The 19,248-nt window shown below is 41.4% G+C and overlaps 1 protein-coding gene across 1 annotated transcript in view; it reads left to right on the top strand.

Moving 5' to 3' along the window:
- Window positions 1-6,998: 6,998 nt before the first annotated feature.
- FAM135B (family with sequence similarity 135 member B) overlaps window positions 6,999-19,248 on the top strand; it is a 212,094-nt gene continuing 199,844 nt past the window's right edge. The window contains exon 1 of the mRNA XM_088179686.1: window positions 6,999-7,106. The gene's annotated coding sequence lies outside the window, so the exon portion shown is untranslated. The remainder of the gene's footprint in view (window positions 7,107-19,248) is intronic.

Here is a 19,248-nt window from a genome sequence, read left to right as displayed (position 1 = left end):
GATTCGTGGTTTCTTTTGCAATAGCTCAGGCTTTCATAGAGAAGGGGGAAGGTATTTCAAAAGCCAGATAATATGATTATGAAAGCATAAAGAGTATCAGACAGATTGTGCAGACAGAAGTAGAAATCAGAATGGTAGACCTTTTTTTTTTCCAAGGAGGCTGAAATTGAAAGTTTCCTTTTATGTCCACTGTAGCTGGAATCACAGTTGGTGTTGGGAACATTGGAAATCAACTTTTACATGTATATAAATGTATAAAAAATATCTTTTACTTTCTTGAAAAACATCTCTTGGTTCAGAGTGGGATGGTTATCATTATTTGGAAAGAAAAATGAGACTACCTTTACAGTTTTAATTGCTACAGAATAAGTTTCATTGAACGAAAATCCCCAAGTAGTTTTGATCTGGCCATCTGCAGAGTTAAACAGCATAGCAGAAAAATACATTGTGATATACACGGAGTGTGCTAGAGAAAAAAGAAAAAAGTGGATTTTACTTGAGATACTCTGTGTAGAACTGATGTCTTATCTCAAAAGGGATATTTTAGACCTCAGATGAGTGCAAAGAAGGGTGATGACTCTAATATAAGCTACTGTGAGAGGTCTTCTTTGAAGCAAAACTATGAATTTTAACACTTTAAAAAAAACCCAAAAGAACAACAACAGTATTTTTGAGGAAGTAGATCAAGAGCTTCTGTGTTTTCCCTGTATCTGAACATTTGAAACTAAACACAGTCACTGAAACTAAACAGTGAGGAGCTCAAATTCAACCAACAAAAATATGTTTTTTTTTCCCCAGAATTTGTGATTAGGATGTGCAAAGTCCTGAGAGCAGGAGTGAAAGTGAATTAGAAAGGGAAGAGATTTTTTTTTTTTGTTTGTATTTGGATAGCAAGGGGCTTAGTAACTGTTGCTGGTAAGATGGATCCTAAATCTCCTGCTTTGGCATTGAAAAGGCTGATAAAGATCAGGTGGGATGGATCAAATTTCCCCCTGTGGACTTTGTGTCATCCCCTGTTCCTGGCTCTGTAGGACACAGGGGAAATTTCTGGCAGCTTCTCAGAAGCTGCTCCAGAGCCCCCTTTGCCCCAAACCTGCCCACATAAGCTCAGTGCAGTACCTGAGGCTTCCAGCTGAGTTTCCACATGATTCAGCAAACCACAGGAAATAAGAATATACTTGAAATTAAACACTTATCCAAATGTGTTGTTGCATAGGAATGTTTACTGCCTAGAAAATTTTCCTCTTCATAAAATGCTATAGGAGGAAGCTGTTAAAAAAATGAACAAAATCAGCATGAAATCTAAGTTTTCCACTGAATGTTTTAAACTGCATATTCAGCCCTAATGCTTTTAGAAAATAATTCAGGCAGGCCTCAGGTTTCTTCCACTTAATAAAATGTTTTCACTGCTGCAATGGCCTCTCCATCACAACTGGCTGGTTGTATGCGAAATTCTTTTATCACAGTTGTTCTCACATTCAGGAGCTATATTCTAAATAGATCTGCCCATGTCTATACCAAAACAAAATCATCAAGGAACTTGTGAATACCCCTTGCTCATTTGGTGGGAATTAAAACCTGGCACACGTAATCTAAGTGTTTTGTTTGGTTGTTTTTTAATTTTGTTTTGTTTTTTTGTTTGTTTCTAATTAGCTGCATTTAGTCCTGCTGAACCACCTCTATGTCTGTGTGGGTTGCCTTTATGAAGATCCCAATGAGCAGTGAGAAAGCTCAGGTGTTCCATTAACCTGACACCTGGAGCTTGGCACTGTGTGGATTCTGTGGGGCAGTAAAGAAGTGTGCAAACTGCCCTAGGTGGCTTTTGAGAGATGTGGGGTTTCTTTTCCTGTTCATACAGCATTTAATACAGCACAGCTACAGGCTGAAGAATGTACAAGCACACCTTTATCCTTTTTCTAGAAAAGTATAAAGACAAGGCAGCACATAAGAGGTACTGTGTGCTGAAAGTATATATATCTGGTTGCAAAATTAATTTCTCTGATATCTTATTGTTTAATTTCAACTTGTGGACAAGAAAAAAATCCTAGCAAGGTGTATGCTTCCTTCTTAATGGATTCATAAAGGGATGGTAGCAGTGTTGTTTCAGCCTTTCCCAGCGTCTAAATCTTGATAAATAATTCAATAAAAGTCATCGCCACAGTGAATGGTAATTAGGTTTATGAAAGAAAGAAGAGTTGCTTCAGATAAAAGAATGAGGGCCCTATTTCTCACACTGCCCAGACAAACATCCATCACGTTCACTCTCAGTGTGACAGCAGGTCACACATTTCATACAAAGCAAGCAGGGAAGTTTCCACTTGAGAAAATTAAGGTTGAAATATATCCTTGTACTTTTTAGCACAACTGCTAAGGGTCACACAGCCTGTGCTTGGTCCTAAAGCCAGCTGAAATTTCAACTGCAATTACACTGGAACGTGAGATTTACCATGACCAGCTCTTAGAAAAATGAATCTCTGACCTGTCTCCAGGTATTAGCCAACTTTTTCCTATTTAGATCACCAGAGTGTCCAGAATGACTAATTGGATTTGTCCAACTAGACAACATCAGGTGCTCTGTTCACTGTTAAGCAATTAAACACAGATCAAAACTATTTAAAGGCACAAACTTCATAAGAAGTTCCCAAAATTCTCATTTATAGCTGTGATATTTGTCATTCAACTATCTACATTTTTTTAGTCATTCACTCAAATAAGATGTCCCTGCTTTATAGTACATCATATGTTGTCCAGTTTCTTTGACTGTTTTGAGTAGTTCACAAATTTTCAAAGTTCACTGTGTTTCTGAACATCTTCTATTGCTGTGGCTCCTTTAGGAGATCAGAGGAGAGTAATGTAGTCAAATAAATTTTTGTACCAAAATAATTGCATCAATTCTATTTAGCTTGTCTTTTCAAAATCCTTTCACTTTTCTGAAGTTCTGCATTTCAAGGGATAATAGACCATAAAAACACCTATTTTTTTCCCATCAAAAAACATTAAATAAATAATGACAAGAATGAAAAATATTGCACTGCACTCTAACATTATGCAACCAGCATGACTGATGTGATTTATCAGTCTCTTACAACTCCTTTTGCTGCTAAAGAAACTGTTCCATGAAAAATATTCTGTAGAGTCAGAGAGATGTGAGGAGATTTAGTTGCATCATATTTTTATGACACACATCAGTATAGATTCATTAAAATTGCAGAAAAAAAGCCTGCCAGTCACAGAAGTCTTTCCTTTACTTCCTTCCATCCTTATTTGCCACCAGGGTTCCCACATGGGGATTTTGCCTTCCTCCTTTTCTCTGAACCACTGAGCCCAGAGTTGTATGCCCACAAGGAACTCAACTGTTTTCCTTGCTATAAACTTAATATTTAATATGTAACATTCAGCTCTGTGTTCTAACTTAAATCGTTCAATAGACTATGTATTATTCAACAGAGGAAACCTAAAATGTTAAATAAGCACGAATTTCAGATCCATTTTTACGAGTGGGCCTGATTACGTAACATTTCCTTGCTTTCTTGTAGGTTCATTATCACTTTTAATTGTTTCACTATTTGATTAAGTTTAAAGCAAAGCAGTTTGCCATCCAGGACATTTCTAGCATTGACCTCCTTTCTTCTACGTAAGTACAAATGTGCAGTTAGTACTTAGCCCGAGTGCATAATGTATGCAAAATTAATAGATGGACAAGAGTTGCTTGGGTGTTAAAAAACCAGGACAAATGAATGTGCTGGGATTTATCTTCTCCCCTCCGTATAGTTTCTTGCAGAGTTCTAGAGGCACTTTTGCAGAGTATTCTTTTATTAAATAGGGTGGAGGATTCACACCTGCTGGCACATGTGATTTATTCACTCATTCCCAGCTCCTGTTGTTATTTATCTCACAATAAAGTGCAAGCACGTACTCTGACTGAGGTGTCTTCAGTGAACCACAGAGCTCAAAACTGAGTCTAGAGAAAGGCCAAAGAAGAGTAGCACAGATTTTCTATGTTATATTTGTTGACCAGGGATTTAAATATGGAAAAAAAAAAAAAAAAAACACCAATTTTACTGAGGTGTTTGGTTGTCTCAGTTCCATTTAAATAAATAGTAATTAAGCGCCAAATTGCTGTTTAAAAGACTGGGTGACAGTGATATCTAAAAAACAAATTATACCAGGTCTTGGCTAGAGGCATAAAAAGCCCTTAAGTTTGCTGACACCCATTCCAAAACAAACCCATTTTTTAGCACAATCACTGGGATAATTTGATGCCTGATAAATAATATTAACCTTCCTACCTCCCAGTGTGAAACCTAGAGCTGCTCTGATAGGATTCCTCAGGAAGTAGGAGACATGGCTGTTAGCACTTATCCCACCCTCCTGCACGGTAGAAATTCAATCTAACAAATCCCCTCTGAGATCTGAGGAAGAAGATGAAGTCAAGTAGCATCAAGAGAAGCAATTTTTTTCTCTCTTCAGTCCACGACAAACTTTATCAATCTTGCCTGGGCAAAATCACCATCCCTGGATTGCTAGAAATCATCTTGTAATTCTCCAGCCTAAGTCTATTTCGGAACATTATATATCCCATTGATCTTGTGCCAGTATTATACTTTAAAGTTAGCTAACTTATCCACTATCTTGACATTCAGCCTTTACAAGAATGAGTCACCATATTCCTATGCCAAGTTGAGCTTTTTGTGTATCCTTGTCCACAACGATTGTATTAACTTTTTCAGTTCCTCCTTCCATTTCCCTACTTTTCTCTTGAAAACAAGTGCTTAGAAATGCTAAACACAGTTCCATCTGATGCTACAACCAGGTATTTTTTACAACTGGATGGGTAATTCCTTATCTGTACTGAACCAAATTCAGAATGTTTTGGCTTTTGTACCTGTACTGTGCCCGTAGATTCATGGAATATCTTGAGTTCAAAGGGACTCACAAAGGATCACTGAGTCCAACTCGTGTCCCTGTACAGAGCAGCCTCACCCCAAGTGTCTGAGGGTGTTGTCCAAATACTTGAACTCTGTCAGGCTTGGTGCTGTGGCCACTTTCCTGGGGAGCCTGTTCAGTGCCAGGCAGCCTCTGCGTGAAGAACCTTTGAGTAATGTCCAACCTAAACCTGACACAGCTTCATTGCCAACCCCCCAGGTCCTGTCACTCTTCACCAGAGAGAAGAGATCGGGGTCTGTCCCTCTGTTCTCTCTGTGAGGAAGTTTTGGAGTGCAATGAGGTCTCCCCTCAGTCTCCTCCAGGCTGAACAAGCCAAGTGACCTCAGCCACATTTCATACAACTTCCCCTCCAGATTCTTCAGCATCATAGCCCTCCTTTAGACACTCTGCAATGGCTTTATATCTTATGTTGTGCTGTGGGAGCTCACTCATGGGCTGAGCTCTCACAAGCACAGGAATCCTTAGGGATGAGTGAAAGCGGGCACAGTCCTTTGGAATGTTGTAACAAGGGACACCACTAAGGACATAAGTTAACTTTGAAGATACAAATTGTTGTTTATCTCATCTCTGGGGGTGCAGTTTTGTCCTTATCAGTACAGGATTGACTATCCTTTGCGTTTAGGTCATGGGATGGAGTTCTTGTTTTGCATACAGATGTCACAATAACAGCTCTGCTGATTTCACAGCAAATTCACGGCAAATTCACGGCAAATTCACAGACTTGAAGAGCCCCGGCAGGAGCATCAGTCCTGCTGCAGCCTTGGGAAAGGCCTGACCTGGAGCAGAGAGACAGGAGGGGAGGGAGGAGCAGCCTGGAGAGGCTGGGGGGGCTCAACCACTGCCCCATCCCCACCCTGTCAGGGAAGAGGAGTCAGGAATGAGGTGGGGAAGGGGAATCTGGAGAAAAGCTGGGTGGAAGGTGTTTGTTGTGCTGCTTGTCTTTATTTTTCAATACCAGAATATATTTTAATTGTGAATAAATTAAATTAATTTTCTCCGTATAATCCTGTTTAGCCCATGGCAGGAGCTGGTAAATGATCTCCCTGTCTTTACCTCTGTCCCTGAGCCCTCTCATCATGCTTTCTCTCCTTGTACCTCTGGGGAAGGGAGTGACTGTGCAGCTGGGTGGGTGTCTGGCCCTTTAGCAGGAATGACTGTATTGTCTGGTTCTTTTAAGGTCTCTCAAAGGGATTTTTTTCAGGATCTCAATGTCCATTTTGTATGGTTGAGAGAAGTGTCTTGTCCTTACAGAAAACAGGAGATGCACCAAGGTTGTGGTGTGCATTTCTGCATGTCTGTGAGAGCCCACTCTGAGCCAGAGGCTCTATAACATGGGTACCTGTGTCTGCACCCCAAATTAGTAGGTCCTGAGAGCCCCTGATGTGTATCAGCAGGCTTTAGCCCCACTGATGCAGCTGCAGATCTCTGTCTATACACTCAGGCAGCAGAGCCTGGCTATTTTTGTTTGCCCTGCCAAGGGGGAAATAAAAGTCCATAGGACACATTCTGGGTGACCCTAGGCTGAGGCTTGCCAGGAAAAAAAATGTCATGAAGAATAGCAAATTTGTTTTTTATTTCAGCATTTAGGAGGCAGCTTCCCAAAACATCTAGGCATGATCTGCATAGCAGTAAATGCTGTGTGTGTGAGGTACTGCAGAGGCTGTATTTGCATTTATGCTGAAGGAGCAGTGCTGCACAAGGAGGTGTGTTTGTAAATAGTTCTGAAGCATCCCTCTGAATTACAGCAGTCTGCCAGGCTCCTGGTGGTGAGAAAAGACATGCTAAGGATGTGCAAAGGAGTTAAGCAGGATTGCTTCATCCCAGGTGTGATTCAGAGGTTTATGTGAGGCCATGACTGACTTTTTTAAAAAGCATTCCCTCAAGCTGCTCTGAGATAGGAGATGAATTGTCTCAGATTTTAGAGACTGGCTGTTCTGGCAGCATGAGGGACAATCATCAGAGGGATGGGGGCTTTTAAAATAGAGAAATAAAGATTTTTTTTACATGAGCAGATAGTGATAGGACAAGGGGGAGCGTTTTTAAACGAGGAGAGATTTAGATTAGGCATTAGGAAGAAATTATTTTCTGTGAGGATATTGAGGCCCTGGCAGAGGTTACCTAGAGGAGCTGTGGATGCCCCACCCCTGGAAGTGTCCAAGGTAAGACTGGATGGAGCTTTGGGCAAGATGGGATAGTGGAAGGTGTCCCTGCTCATGGCAGGGGCTTTGAAACAAGATGATGTTTAAAGTCCCTTCCAATCCAAGCCCTTCTCTTATTTTATGATTCTGTGATAACCCCTCTTACATTTGTAAATGTGTGTGTGTCACTTCTGCTGTGCATGTGAGCTCTGCCTCTCTACCAGAGGCTACCAATGGCTGGAAGTGATAGAAATCTCATCTTTTTCACCTAAATGCAGGAAACTCAGTATCTGGGGTTATGGGAAGGGGGACATATAATTGCACAGAGTGTTTACAGGGGTGGAAGAAATAAAGGACAAGACTGCAGTGAGAAAAAGTGCAATGAAATGAGAGCCAAGCTTGTGAATCTCATTTTTAATGTGCAAACATGTAGCCCTGGATGTGTCACTGTAACACAGATATGCTTGTACCATCAGCATAAGTACCTGTTTGGTTTGCTCTCGAGATCACTCTCTATATAGTGAATATATTATTGCCATGAGTTATTTACCACTGGCTGCAGTAACAGCTCTTCAATCTTGAAGTCTCAATGTGATTTTTCGTTTCATGAATTTTTCCTTTTTTGCTTCTCAAGAAATATTAAGGAGAAATAAAATGCTATGTAATTATGAACGTTGGCACAGATATTTAAAGTGAAAATAATCACAAGTTGCTTGTGGAATGAAAAAAGAAAGAAGGTAAAAATTAGTAGAAGAAAAAATTTATTTCAGGGGCTGAATGATGACGGATAAACTTGATGGTTTGTTTCTTATCTGCCCTCTAGTGTTCAGGACTTTTCCTCTGGTATGTGCTCACATCCAAGGAGCATGGGAAGTGAATAAAAACATAAAAGGGTAAAGCAGTTCAGTTAGTGGGAATAAAAAAACTTTCTAGTGTCCTTCATCATATGAGTTCAAAGGATTCAGTTTGTTTAATTGATTTGTCATATTAGAGAAACAGGAGGACAAATACGTAATCAATCTCATCTCCAATCTCATCTCAAATTTCTTAGTCTTTTCTAGAAGCTGACAAAGTCTGTGCAAGTCTGTGAAACTGGGAAGATTGATATAATCAGAGATCATTTTCCCTGTGATTGAAACAGATTTGTTGAACCTTCATTGGAATACTCTGGGGTAGTTGAAAATGTTAATTTATGATAATTTAGAGCTTGAAAAATACAAATATAAGAGTACTTTAGAAAACAGCTTTTTAATTTTTTTTCCCCTAAACTCAGCCAGCATTGTATTAGTCATCTTCTCGAAATATTTTTAAATTTCAAATTCAGGAGAAAATATTAACTTATTCCAGGAACTTGGATTGAACCTTATTTATACTAAATGTGCACTAAACCTGTGTGCACTTGGATTGGTTCTGTAATACCTAAAGTTATATTTGCAAAATCTCCCCCTCCACACACATAAATATCTCATCAATATGCGATTCTGGACTAATTAATAATGTGTGCATGTATACTCACATATTTAATGTCTGTGCCCATTTGTATAAATTCAGTATATTTAAAGAAAGAATGTATTTGTGGATGTATGTGTGAATGTGTGTAAAAAAAATAAATTATATATATATATATATATATATATATAATTATATGAAATTCTAAGCCAATCAAACATATGGAGTGAGAAAACCTGGACTTCTCTATTGGTTTTTAGAGCAAGGTGCACAGCTGAGTTTCCCACTCCAGCACTTAAATAATATTTCATAATATTTAATTGACTCTCAGCACCTCAGGAAGCTGGGATGTGCAATGCCACTCCCTCTGTCCCTGTGGAGACCCTTCAGAGCTGGCAGTGCCTCGATCCCCCCTTGCCTGCAGCCTGCCCAGCCAGAGTCACTGAGCAGGCAGAGAGGTCACTGTCCTGGCTGAACACTGCTTTTGGTCTCCAGGAAAATCCCCTGGAAACTGGGAGGCCTCCAGGGCAGAATTCAATCTCCCTATGATGAAGTAGCTCAAAATGATTCTTAGCTCAGTTCCGATATTTTTCATAGCTACTGCAGAAGGTAGGCTGGAGGTAAACTCAAATGGGTGTCCTTTGAGTGGCATTTTGGAGACCCCCAGGTCTCTGCAGGAGAGAGAGAGAGCTCTTCTAAGACTGAATTCCCTGCCAGGTTTTATTTTCCCCAGGGCTGCAGTGAAGATCCTGCAGCAGGGCTAACCACATCACACAGTCCTGCTCTTCAGGGCCAGTATTGACAAAGATTCCCTTTTCAGTCTCTGCCTGACTAGAGTCACTTCCAGCTTCTTGTGGGTGACACATCATTATTCTGCACCCACCAAGACTCTTTTCCTTATGTCACAGCTATACCTCAGCAGAGGAGTTACTAAAGTTCACCTTGAAATGAGTAACGATGGTGCTTGGTGACAGAACGGAGCTAAAAAAAAAACCCAGTATTGTTTTTTTCTCCATTTCAAACAAAAATACAGGTGGTGATACCTGGCCACATTAATGAATGAACCTGCTTTGGCCTGGAAGGGAAAGGTACAGCTGCCTTCTGAGGACTGGGGTCCTGGAGGAGCCCACGTTGTTCATGAGCCAAGACAGGCAGGGCTGGAATCATCTCTCAAGGATTTCCCCACCCTGTGAGATGCAGCACGCAGCTGGTTGGGATTTCTGATCGGAGGCAATGCTTGTTGTGGCTCTGTGCTGTGGCCACTCAAACTTAAGGATCTTGTTAAAATCCAAATACCATGTGCTGGTTTAAGTTGTTTCTGTAGATTGAAGAGAATGATGTTAAAACTTAATTAACATAGAGGGGCTGTTACCATTGTCCCTTGCAAGAAGGGCAAACAAGGGTGTGGTCTGTGGTGGGAACTGGACAAAACAACAGATAAGGTTCATCTCTTCTCAAGAGACAGGCTGTGAGAAGAACTGCTGCTTTTCACCTCAATCTATCCCTGCTTTCTCTTTCATATCTCTCATATCTGGGTGTTGGAAGGGAACTGGGTCATGCAGGCTTTCAAGGCAGAAGGAAATGTTTACTTTTCCCTTTGTGTTGAAGAGATTGAGCCTCTCTCTTGCCCCATTTAATTTCAGAGCTGGGTAATGAAGTCAATTCTATTGCTGTGTTTGTGACTGGAGAAGAAATGATAATAAAAAGAATGTGATGTAATGCTCTGATAAATTCCAAGATTTTCTTTAGCCTCCTTTCCTTTTCCTTGTTATTTGCCTGACATGTACCTGCTGTGCCAATCTGTTAGCCAGGATGTCGTTACTGAGAAGTACACAAACATATAATCTCTGCTTTTCATTTCACAGACTGAGTGCAAGGCAGGCTACTAAGGGAAAATTTGGAAACCTGGGAAAGTGACTTCTGTAATGAAACAAGTCACAGGTATCACAGAATAATCCAGAGGGTCTTTAGCTCAGTTCCTTGCTCCAAGCTGAGTCAGCTGTGGGGCCAGCTATGATTGCTTTATCCCTTTGAAAATTTCCAAGGATGGACAGCGCACAACCCTCTGGACATCGTGCTCCACTGCTTGACTGTCCTCAGGAGAAAATGGTTTGAATCTATCTCATTTAAGTTTGTGCCTGTTGTTTCTGGTTCCCCATAAAGAACCTTTTTCCAATTTCTGGATGGTCTGTCCCAATAAGTAGTGGGGGGCTGCTGACCTCCCTTAACAGCCCATCCAAAGCAGTGCCTTATCCAGGCTGAAGAAGCTGGTCCTCCACTCTCTCCTTACTTGGAAAATTCTTCAAATCCTTTCTTCTCAGTGGTCCTCTATGCTCTGGTTGATCCAGATTCTCCTTGTATTGGGGGCACCAAAGCTGGGTTCAGTATTTAGGTGTGCTCTGAAGAGCACTGAGGCAGGGAGGGATAATCTCTTCCCTTTAACTACAGGCTGTAGCCTTGGTGGTACAGCCCTGGAGTCCCATTGGTTTTGCTGACAATGTCAGAATCCATCTGACTGTCCAGCAAGAGCCCCTGAGCCTTTTCTGCAGGCCATCAGCCACAGTGTTTCTTCCTTCCCAATCCCCTGCACTGGATCAGGGATTCTAAGGGCACAGCAGTGTTTGTAAAGAGTCACTTTTGCAGCTCTCCTCACTGGTAGCTGGATCTATAGATAACAATATTATGGATGTTTTGAGATGGTGTTGCTGTGGGTAGTGCCAGGTGCCTCATGCTCCCATCTGCACAGTCTGTGTAGGCTGTGGTGTGTGCACGTGGAGTTTTCTTTTAGCACTTAGGTGTCAGGGAAGACCATAAAACACACTCTGGTGATGGAGCTGTGCCCAGGGTTTTGGCTCTGTTCAAGACTTGGTTGCTGCCTGTGTGTGTGGGAAATTTTCATTCTAGGGTAGAATGAGGGGAAACAAAAAGATGTTTTCCCTCCCTTCCCCCTCATCTTGAAAGCTGAGAAGGAAAAGGAAAGTGCCCTTCTTTCTGTCACCTGTACATCCAGCCTTTGCAGTCATTCGCTGGACTCTGACCACGCTAAGTTTTATAAGGTACTCTGCAGCTGTTCCTCAGGAATAACAGGGGCAACCTACAGGGAAAATCTTCAACAGTTTTCTTTTAATTCCCTTTGGAGATGGATAACATATTTTCTTGACATTTTTGGTAAGAGCATGTGGAAGGATATTCTGCTTTGACTGAACGCTGAATGTGAGTTTTGCTGGTGGGGTTCAGCTCACTGGGAAATCAAACCCCTCTCTGTTCTTGTCAGGCCTCCAGCTGAGGAGCTACTGAACACAAACACCCAAATCTTTCCATCTTTAGTCATTCAGATATCTGTATCTGTCAGTATCCTGGCTGTTTGGTCTCAGTGTCACAGACATGCCTAAATGGCTGGGACATGCAAGGAGTCCATTGTCATCCTCCCAGATCAGCTCCAGCTCCACATTTACTGTCTTTGTCCTCCCCATTGAGAGAAACCATTTGGTGGCTTGTGTTATCACTGACTTCTGTTGTCACATGCTCAATCGAGGCATTAAGAGGAGGAAACGTTTTTAAATTATTTACCTGTGAACTTCAAGATAAATTCTGTGGCAAACCCCTGAAGTCCTGCAGTTGTTCTCTGCACCTCTGGTTCACCTCTTTAGATGTGTAGTAGTTCTCACTGTCTCTTCAATAAATAATAAGCTTTAAGAAGAACAGCAGATGTCTACACAAGTGCTAAGGCAGGGTTCCTTGATTTTTTTTTTATCCAGTGTAGTATCTCTCACCTTTCTTTGAACTACTATAGACCCAAGAGCATCTTATAGCTGTTGTAGTGCCCTTTATGAAAATCCTTAATGTTCAGTTTATTTTAAAGTTACAACATGTATTTTTCACAAACATTGCTTTTTATTCAAAGAGGGAAGGGTTTTTTGGCATAAACTCTACAAGGAACGTTGGTTAATTTCTTCTGATTAACTTTTCTAGCCACCCAGAAGACAAGTGAGAACTGGTCCTATATAGCCACAATCTAGGGGATTTCAGAGGTCAGTATGGCTGAAGTTCTTTCCAAACCAATGTAGGCTCAATGTCTCAGAAGTTTCTATACTAAGCTCCTTCCCTCTCATGAATGACCTATTTGCTAGAAGGAGATATGAATGTGAGGCAAGGAAGTGTCCACTAGCAACCATTATCATTACCTGGGGTGGTGGGAATGTCCTATTCTGGTTTTGTTGTAATGAAGTCTATAGAGCTGTGGTAGAAGGTGGGACTCATCAACCTGGATAATGAATTATTAATTTGCTTTTCCCAGACTTTAAAATACTCTTAAGAGCTTGACTTTTCCCTCATCTTATTCCTTCATGCAGTTGCACTCAACCTTGAGCCAGGGAAGACAAAATGTCTCTAGCAGTTTCCATCTTTCCCATTTAAATGGGCTTTGGGGTGTCATTGACCTAGAAAAAAAAAAACAACAGTGGTTGGAAGTTATAGGTCAGCACTTAGACCAGCTTTAAATAGGTGTTCAAATCTCAACCATGAAACCTCCCTCACTGCTGAAAGTGCTGGTTTGCCAGTCACTTGGGATTTGCCAACAAATTGCCATCCTGTGGCTGAATAATTTGTTGCATTCAAGAATATTTTGGAGTTAGAAGCCTGCTCCCCTGTCCTTTTTCCACCTATAATTTGCCCTTCCTCAAGCATACTTAGCTTTTCTGCACCATGGTTTACGTAGACACAAATGAGGATGGATGTTTCTCCTCTCCTTGCAAGGCTGAAACATTGTGCCTATTGGAAGCAGTGCTAGACAAGTGTTTGGTTCTGATATTTTAAAATAATCTTTATATGCAAACTTCAGTTCGTAGTTAGGTACTACTAGTACTGCCTGCCACCTGGTATTCTGCATTATAAAAGACATATATTAAAAAAAAAAAAGGCTGCAAACGTCTAGGGAAGAGTCTTAAACAAACAAGCCCATCTGGCTGTTTAGTGAATTAATATGTATTTTAGGTGGGAGTGATACCAGTGAGTGTTGTTAAGGTTGTCCAGCATTTCTTATAGTAACACTCTAGCTTTTATTGCTTATCATTTTGCTGTATCTTAATTGCTTGGGCTGAAACATTTTATGCAGGGGCATCTTCCTCGGACTGAATTAATTTGTGAAAACGGCAGCCAAAATAGTTTAGATATTTCCATAGAGGAATCTAGGAGAAATAATCAGTTTTGCCTACATTAGAAATGGGTCATCTGCTCTTCTTTGGAAGACTGCACTTATGTGCTTAGGAGCAGATACTCCAAAGAGAAAATAAATTGTCTTTCTGTTGTTTCCATCTCTCAGAACTTCTACAATAAGACAGCACATAAACCATTGAATAAACACAATTTTTGGGTGCTCAGCAGCAGCTAGACATAAACAGCTAAGTGCCTCTGACATGTTGAATGTTTTCCAATCTGTGTCAAAACAAAATTCTCTGCAACTTTCCTTCCTTTTCCTGTGATGATGTAGGTTAGGCCAGATCTAAGGTGGTACACAAGGTGGGAGACCACTCAAGGTGAGAGGAAAGCTTGCACTGTGCCCAAACTAAATAGGGGAAGAAGTTGCCCTTATGATTTACTGCACAAAATTGGAAGAGGGAGCTCTGGGAGGTAATAAGGGGCCTAGGAGGAGACCAAGTGATTTGGGTTTAGGATACTATAGGTTGACTGGGATGGAGGAGTGCAAGGTGTGACTATAGGTGTATAGCAGCAATATGTTTGTGTGTGGGAGAAAAAGGAGGTTGTGTGTAGAACCAAGGAAGAGGTTAGGAGCTGTTGAACAAGGGGGCAGAGATCAGGAATCTCTGGAATGCACGTTGGGAACAGTGGGGTATGGGACTTCTTCATGATTTCATACAATGGCTGATGTGAGAAATCACTTCTCGAGGTCACATCATCCCTGGCACTGCCCAAAGCAGGATCAGCTAGAGCAGAATACAGAGGAAAATATTCAATCAAATTTTGACTATTTCCAATGATGGAGACTCCACAACTGTCTGGACAACCTGTTCCCATGATCAGGGAGTTCAGCACTGACCTCCAGAAAATCTCAGCTGCTTGTGTGAGTGCCTCTGAAAAAGTCCAGGACTTGTTTTCCATGCACAAAATAGATGGCAGTGGCAGCCTTTTTTCAACGGGAGCATTTAGAAAAATATTGATTGTGATTCTGTGAGGTACTGCAATAGTGAGCAGTGCTCTGCAGCCCTAAGGCTGTCTGCAAAATGATGTCTCGGGCTTGGGCTGTGTTATTCACAAAATCCTTCTTTTATTTGTGTTTTTGTTGTTGTTGTTTTCTGAACTTCTAATACTGCAGTAGTTCCTTCAAGTCCTATCAGATGTTCATATCATGTTAAACATTTGAAGTGTGCTTCTCTACTCTGTTTTCTATCTAGCATACAATCTTCAGGGCCCTGAATGAGAGGATTGTAACTTGAGGCTTCCCACTCCCATACAGGAGAGGAAGCAATGGTGGGTAAAAGTAGATTTTTGATCCTTAAAGCAAGGCTCTTTACCTGGCAGGCTGTCTGTAATAAAATGCTGGACTAAAACCAAGTGGTAGAATGAACAAAATATTAAATGGATCACAGCTGAATGAGGACTCTGGCTTGAAGACAGGATAATTGTGAAGACTTGCAAGGAGAGGAATAAACTTTTCTTGGATGCAACTATTAAAACAAGCCAAGTCTTTATGGTCCTTTTTAAATTACACTGTGTGAGTTTTGTGTGAAAAACATTTAAAGGATAAATTTTACTTTTTCTAGTATTGTAGACTTAACCTTTAATTCTTCACTATGATATGTGAAAATACTGCATGATTTTAAATGCTGTATGGTTTTTAAAACACCTGCATTATTTAAAAAACCCCTTTATACTATGGAAGTCCCTAAGAATCTGCTGTATTTACTACAATCATAAAGTGGTTTGGAGATCATCTAGTTCCAAACTTCTTGCCATGGAAAGCAATAACTTTCACTGGATCAAGTCACCCAAAGCCCCTTCAATCTGACTTTGAATGCTTCCAATGATGGGGCATGGGTGATGGAGATCTGTCACCAGCTGCATCAAAATAAATATTGATATATTTTAGTTGACACTTGTGATTATATTTTCCTCAAATAGCTCTGTGAAAGGCATCTTTTGATCCCTTCTGTTTTTCTCCTTCTTTTGCTTAACTGCTTCTCTGTTGCATAGCATGAAACTGGATTATGTGAGACTGTGTAATTCACATTAGTGGTGTTTCAAATTGCTATAACAATATGGTGCATTTGCTTCCTGAAAGAAACTTGCTATCTGAATGCTCCTTGAGCACACAGAGGATCCAGAAGTAATCAAAGCCCCAAGACTGAGATTTCTGTTTGTTTTTCTGTGTCAGATTTTCCCTTTGGATCTTGCCCTTTCCTGAAATTATAAAGTAGAGAGAAACAGCCCCTGGAAACTGTGCTGCAATCAAAAGGTAGATTCAGCTTCTCAGTTCACTAAAAGAGAAGCTTAACTTTCTCTGCCCATCACCTACAGAGCTGCTGTGTTTCCTGCTGCTAGCCTGGAGCACACATTTAGCCCTTCCTTCTTCTCCCCAGCCACGGTGTGACCTGTGTCACACCCACGAGGAGCTTCCACAGAGGTTTCCTGCAGGAAGATGTGTCCCAGAGCTCGAGGAAAGCTCTTACAGCCAGGATGAGGTCTCTGCCTGCAGCCAGCTCCAGGTGGAAGCTGAGGGTTGTGGTCATTCCTTGACACGAGGCACACTTCCTTGCTCTGTGTGTGTGTGTGTTTAAATCACAAGCGTGTGCCTCATCATGTAAGGTTTTATGTGCTGGTATTGAGGTGTCAGAGCAGTCACAGAATCATAGAATGTTAAGGGGTTGGAAAGGATCTCAAAGATCAGCTGGTTCCAATGCTCTCTACTATGCCAGGGACACCTCCCACTGGACCAGGCTGCTCAAGTCCCTATCCCACCTGGCTTTGAACACTGCCAGGACTGGGGCATCCCTGAGCAACCTGGTGCAGTGTCTCACCATCCTCACAGCAAAGAATTTCTTCCTAATATCTAACCTAGATTTGTTCTCTCTATACCCATTACTCCTTGTCCTGTCACTACAGTTCCTGACAAGGAGTTCCTCTCCTTGCAGGCCCTCTTCATATAGTGGAAGATTGTTTTGGACTCTCCATATAACATTCTCTTCTTCAGGCTGAACAGCCCCGACTTTCTTTGCCTGTCTTCATGGGAAAGGTGCTCTAGTCCTCTTACCAACTTTGTGGCCTCCTCTGGACTTGCTCCAACTGTTCCATGCCCTTCTTGTGCTGGGAACACAAGAACTGTGCTTAGCTCTCCAGATGGGATTTCACAGGAGCTGAGTAGAGGGGCAGAATCACCTCCTTTGACCTGCTGGCCATGCTCCTTTGGATGCTGCTCAAGATTCTGTTGGTTTTTCATCCACCATAACCCCTAAATTCTTCTCCTCAGGACTGCTCTGAATCACTTCTCCACCCAACTTGTCGATGTATCTGGGATTGCCATGACCCAGTGCAGGAACTTGTACTTTGCTTTGTTGAGCTTCATGAAGTTTGCACAGTCCTACCTCTCCAGCCTGTCCAGGTCCCTCTGGATCCCTCCCTTCCCTCCAGCCTCTGGCTGCACCACAGAGCTTGGTGTGTGAATTTGCTGAGAGTGCCTCCATTCCACTGTCCATGTCACTGACAAAGCTGTTGGACAGCATCAGCCCCAGTACTGACCCCTGAGAGATTCCATCCATCCTTGGTTTCCATGTGGAAATTTTGCTGTTGGCCACAGCTCTTTGTGTGCATCATCCAGCCAGTTCTTTATCTACCAAGTGACCCATCCATCAAATCTATGTCTCTGCAATATGGAGACAAGGATGTTGTGTGGGACAGTGTCAAACACTCTGCAGAAGTCCAGGTAGATGATGTCAGCCACCAACACTGCAGCCTTGTCATAGAAGGTCACCAAATTGGTCAGTCATGAGCAGGCAGTTCATAAGAAGTTTGTAGTTCTAAGCTTATTTCAGTTATTTTATTTTATTTAAGATTTTTTTTTTTTATTTAACCCTGCTCTTAGAATTTGTACAATTACTATTACACTCCAGCTCTGATAGTGTAGAGTAACAGATTGAAGTGAAGTCTACAGCCTGTAGAAATGTTTACCAGCCCAATGTGTGCCTTGCAGCATGGATTGGATGCTCCAGTGAACATCTATTAGTTATCCTGCTACCTAATGGGAATATCTGTTTCAGGTTATTATTAAATAACCCAAAGGCTCCACGCAAAGAATCCAGAATATAAATTTTTCTGCCTATGACGAGATATAGGACACTAAGCATGTCCAAGGATGTCTGTGCCCTAGGGATTGCAGCCAGTCTGGGAACATTCAGCAGCTAAAGAGGCCCTGAGACATCCTCATTGCTGAAAGCTCAGTCTGCTGTGGGGCTAAGGTGGCAGTTAAGAGACATTTCTAGAAGACATGTTTTGCTTTAAAACTTTGTTGGCAGGTGTCAGGGCTCAAATGGCTGATTTGGTGGGATAGTTAGGGATGGGATTTACCTTTGCCTCAGGATGTTGTAAATAAATACAGCTATGTAAGTCAGCCCTTGTTCTTCCTAACAATAGGGAGAGAAAAAAGAGGCACAAGGGAGAATTTACCTGATTTGCTTTAGAAATCTGTGTTAGGCTAAGTTGATTTACCTGTCTTTAGTATTTAAAGCAAAAAGTTAATGCAGACATGACTAAACATAGGTGCCTGGTACCATCTGAGATGCCCAGAGGGGTGTGTAATTCCTTAGCAGGTCTGCAAGACATACATTCTATCTTTAAAAACTAATGCTGTGCTTAAAAACACAGCCTTTCCTCTTGACTCTGTCAAATACCTCTGTGATGTGTCCTTTCCTTATTGAATCATAGCTCCTTATGAAATCAGCATGCTTTACATACTGTAACACCACTTATCTCCCCAGTGAACGATGCAAGTCATTGATCCCACTGTGCAGGACCTTCTTGCATGACTGAGGGAAAATGAAACTATTGTACCTTTTTTTTCTCCTTTTTTTTTTTTTTTTTTTTTTTTTTTTTTTATTTTTTTATTTTTTTTTTTTTCCCCTGTGCTTTGTTAGACCTTTATATCTACTTTGTCCTCACTTGGCACTTTGAAGATGCCCACTCTGCAGGGTACAGACAGAGAGGTACCAAAGCCATTTGTTTTAGTGGATTCTGCATCTCCTTCAAGGTGGATTTCCCCTCTGTGTTACAGATTAGCACCAGTAAGAGAATTAAGGTGGGCAATTCCTCAGTGGTACAACGTAGCCACGCTGAGCCAAAGACCCTGAAGCTGGAGGACAACTCTCTCCTGCTATTCTTATTTTTCTTCTTGAAATCAGTGATGCAGCTTCCCAAAGAAAGCCTCAACAAGCAAACTTGGAAAATACAATCTTGCAAACTGATTGCATGCACCTCAGCAGGTACATTTGGCAGTACACATCCTGATTTAGCAGAAATAAGATCTGTCTGTGGTCTCAGTGATCTATTCAGAATAACCATGGGTTTTCCTGTCAGCTGGTTAATCATGGAGTGGGTGATTTAGATGTGCTCACCATCATTACTGCAATGAGATCTTCTTGCCCTGCATTCAAAATTACAGCAAGGAATCTCCTGGGCCACACATGCAGCAAATATTTTTTAGCTCTTG

Source organism: Sturnus vulgaris, chromosome 1 (genome assembly GCF_052056855.1).
Source record: "Sturnus vulgaris isolate bStuVul1 chromosome 1, bStuVul1.hap1, whole genome shotgun sequence".
Classification (NCBI taxonomy): Eukaryota; Metazoa; Chordata; class Aves; order Passeriformes; family Sturnidae; genus Sturnus; species Sturnus vulgaris.
The sequence above is the reverse complement of the archived record's forward strand: the minus strand, read 5'-3'. Positions and strand labels throughout refer to the sequence as shown.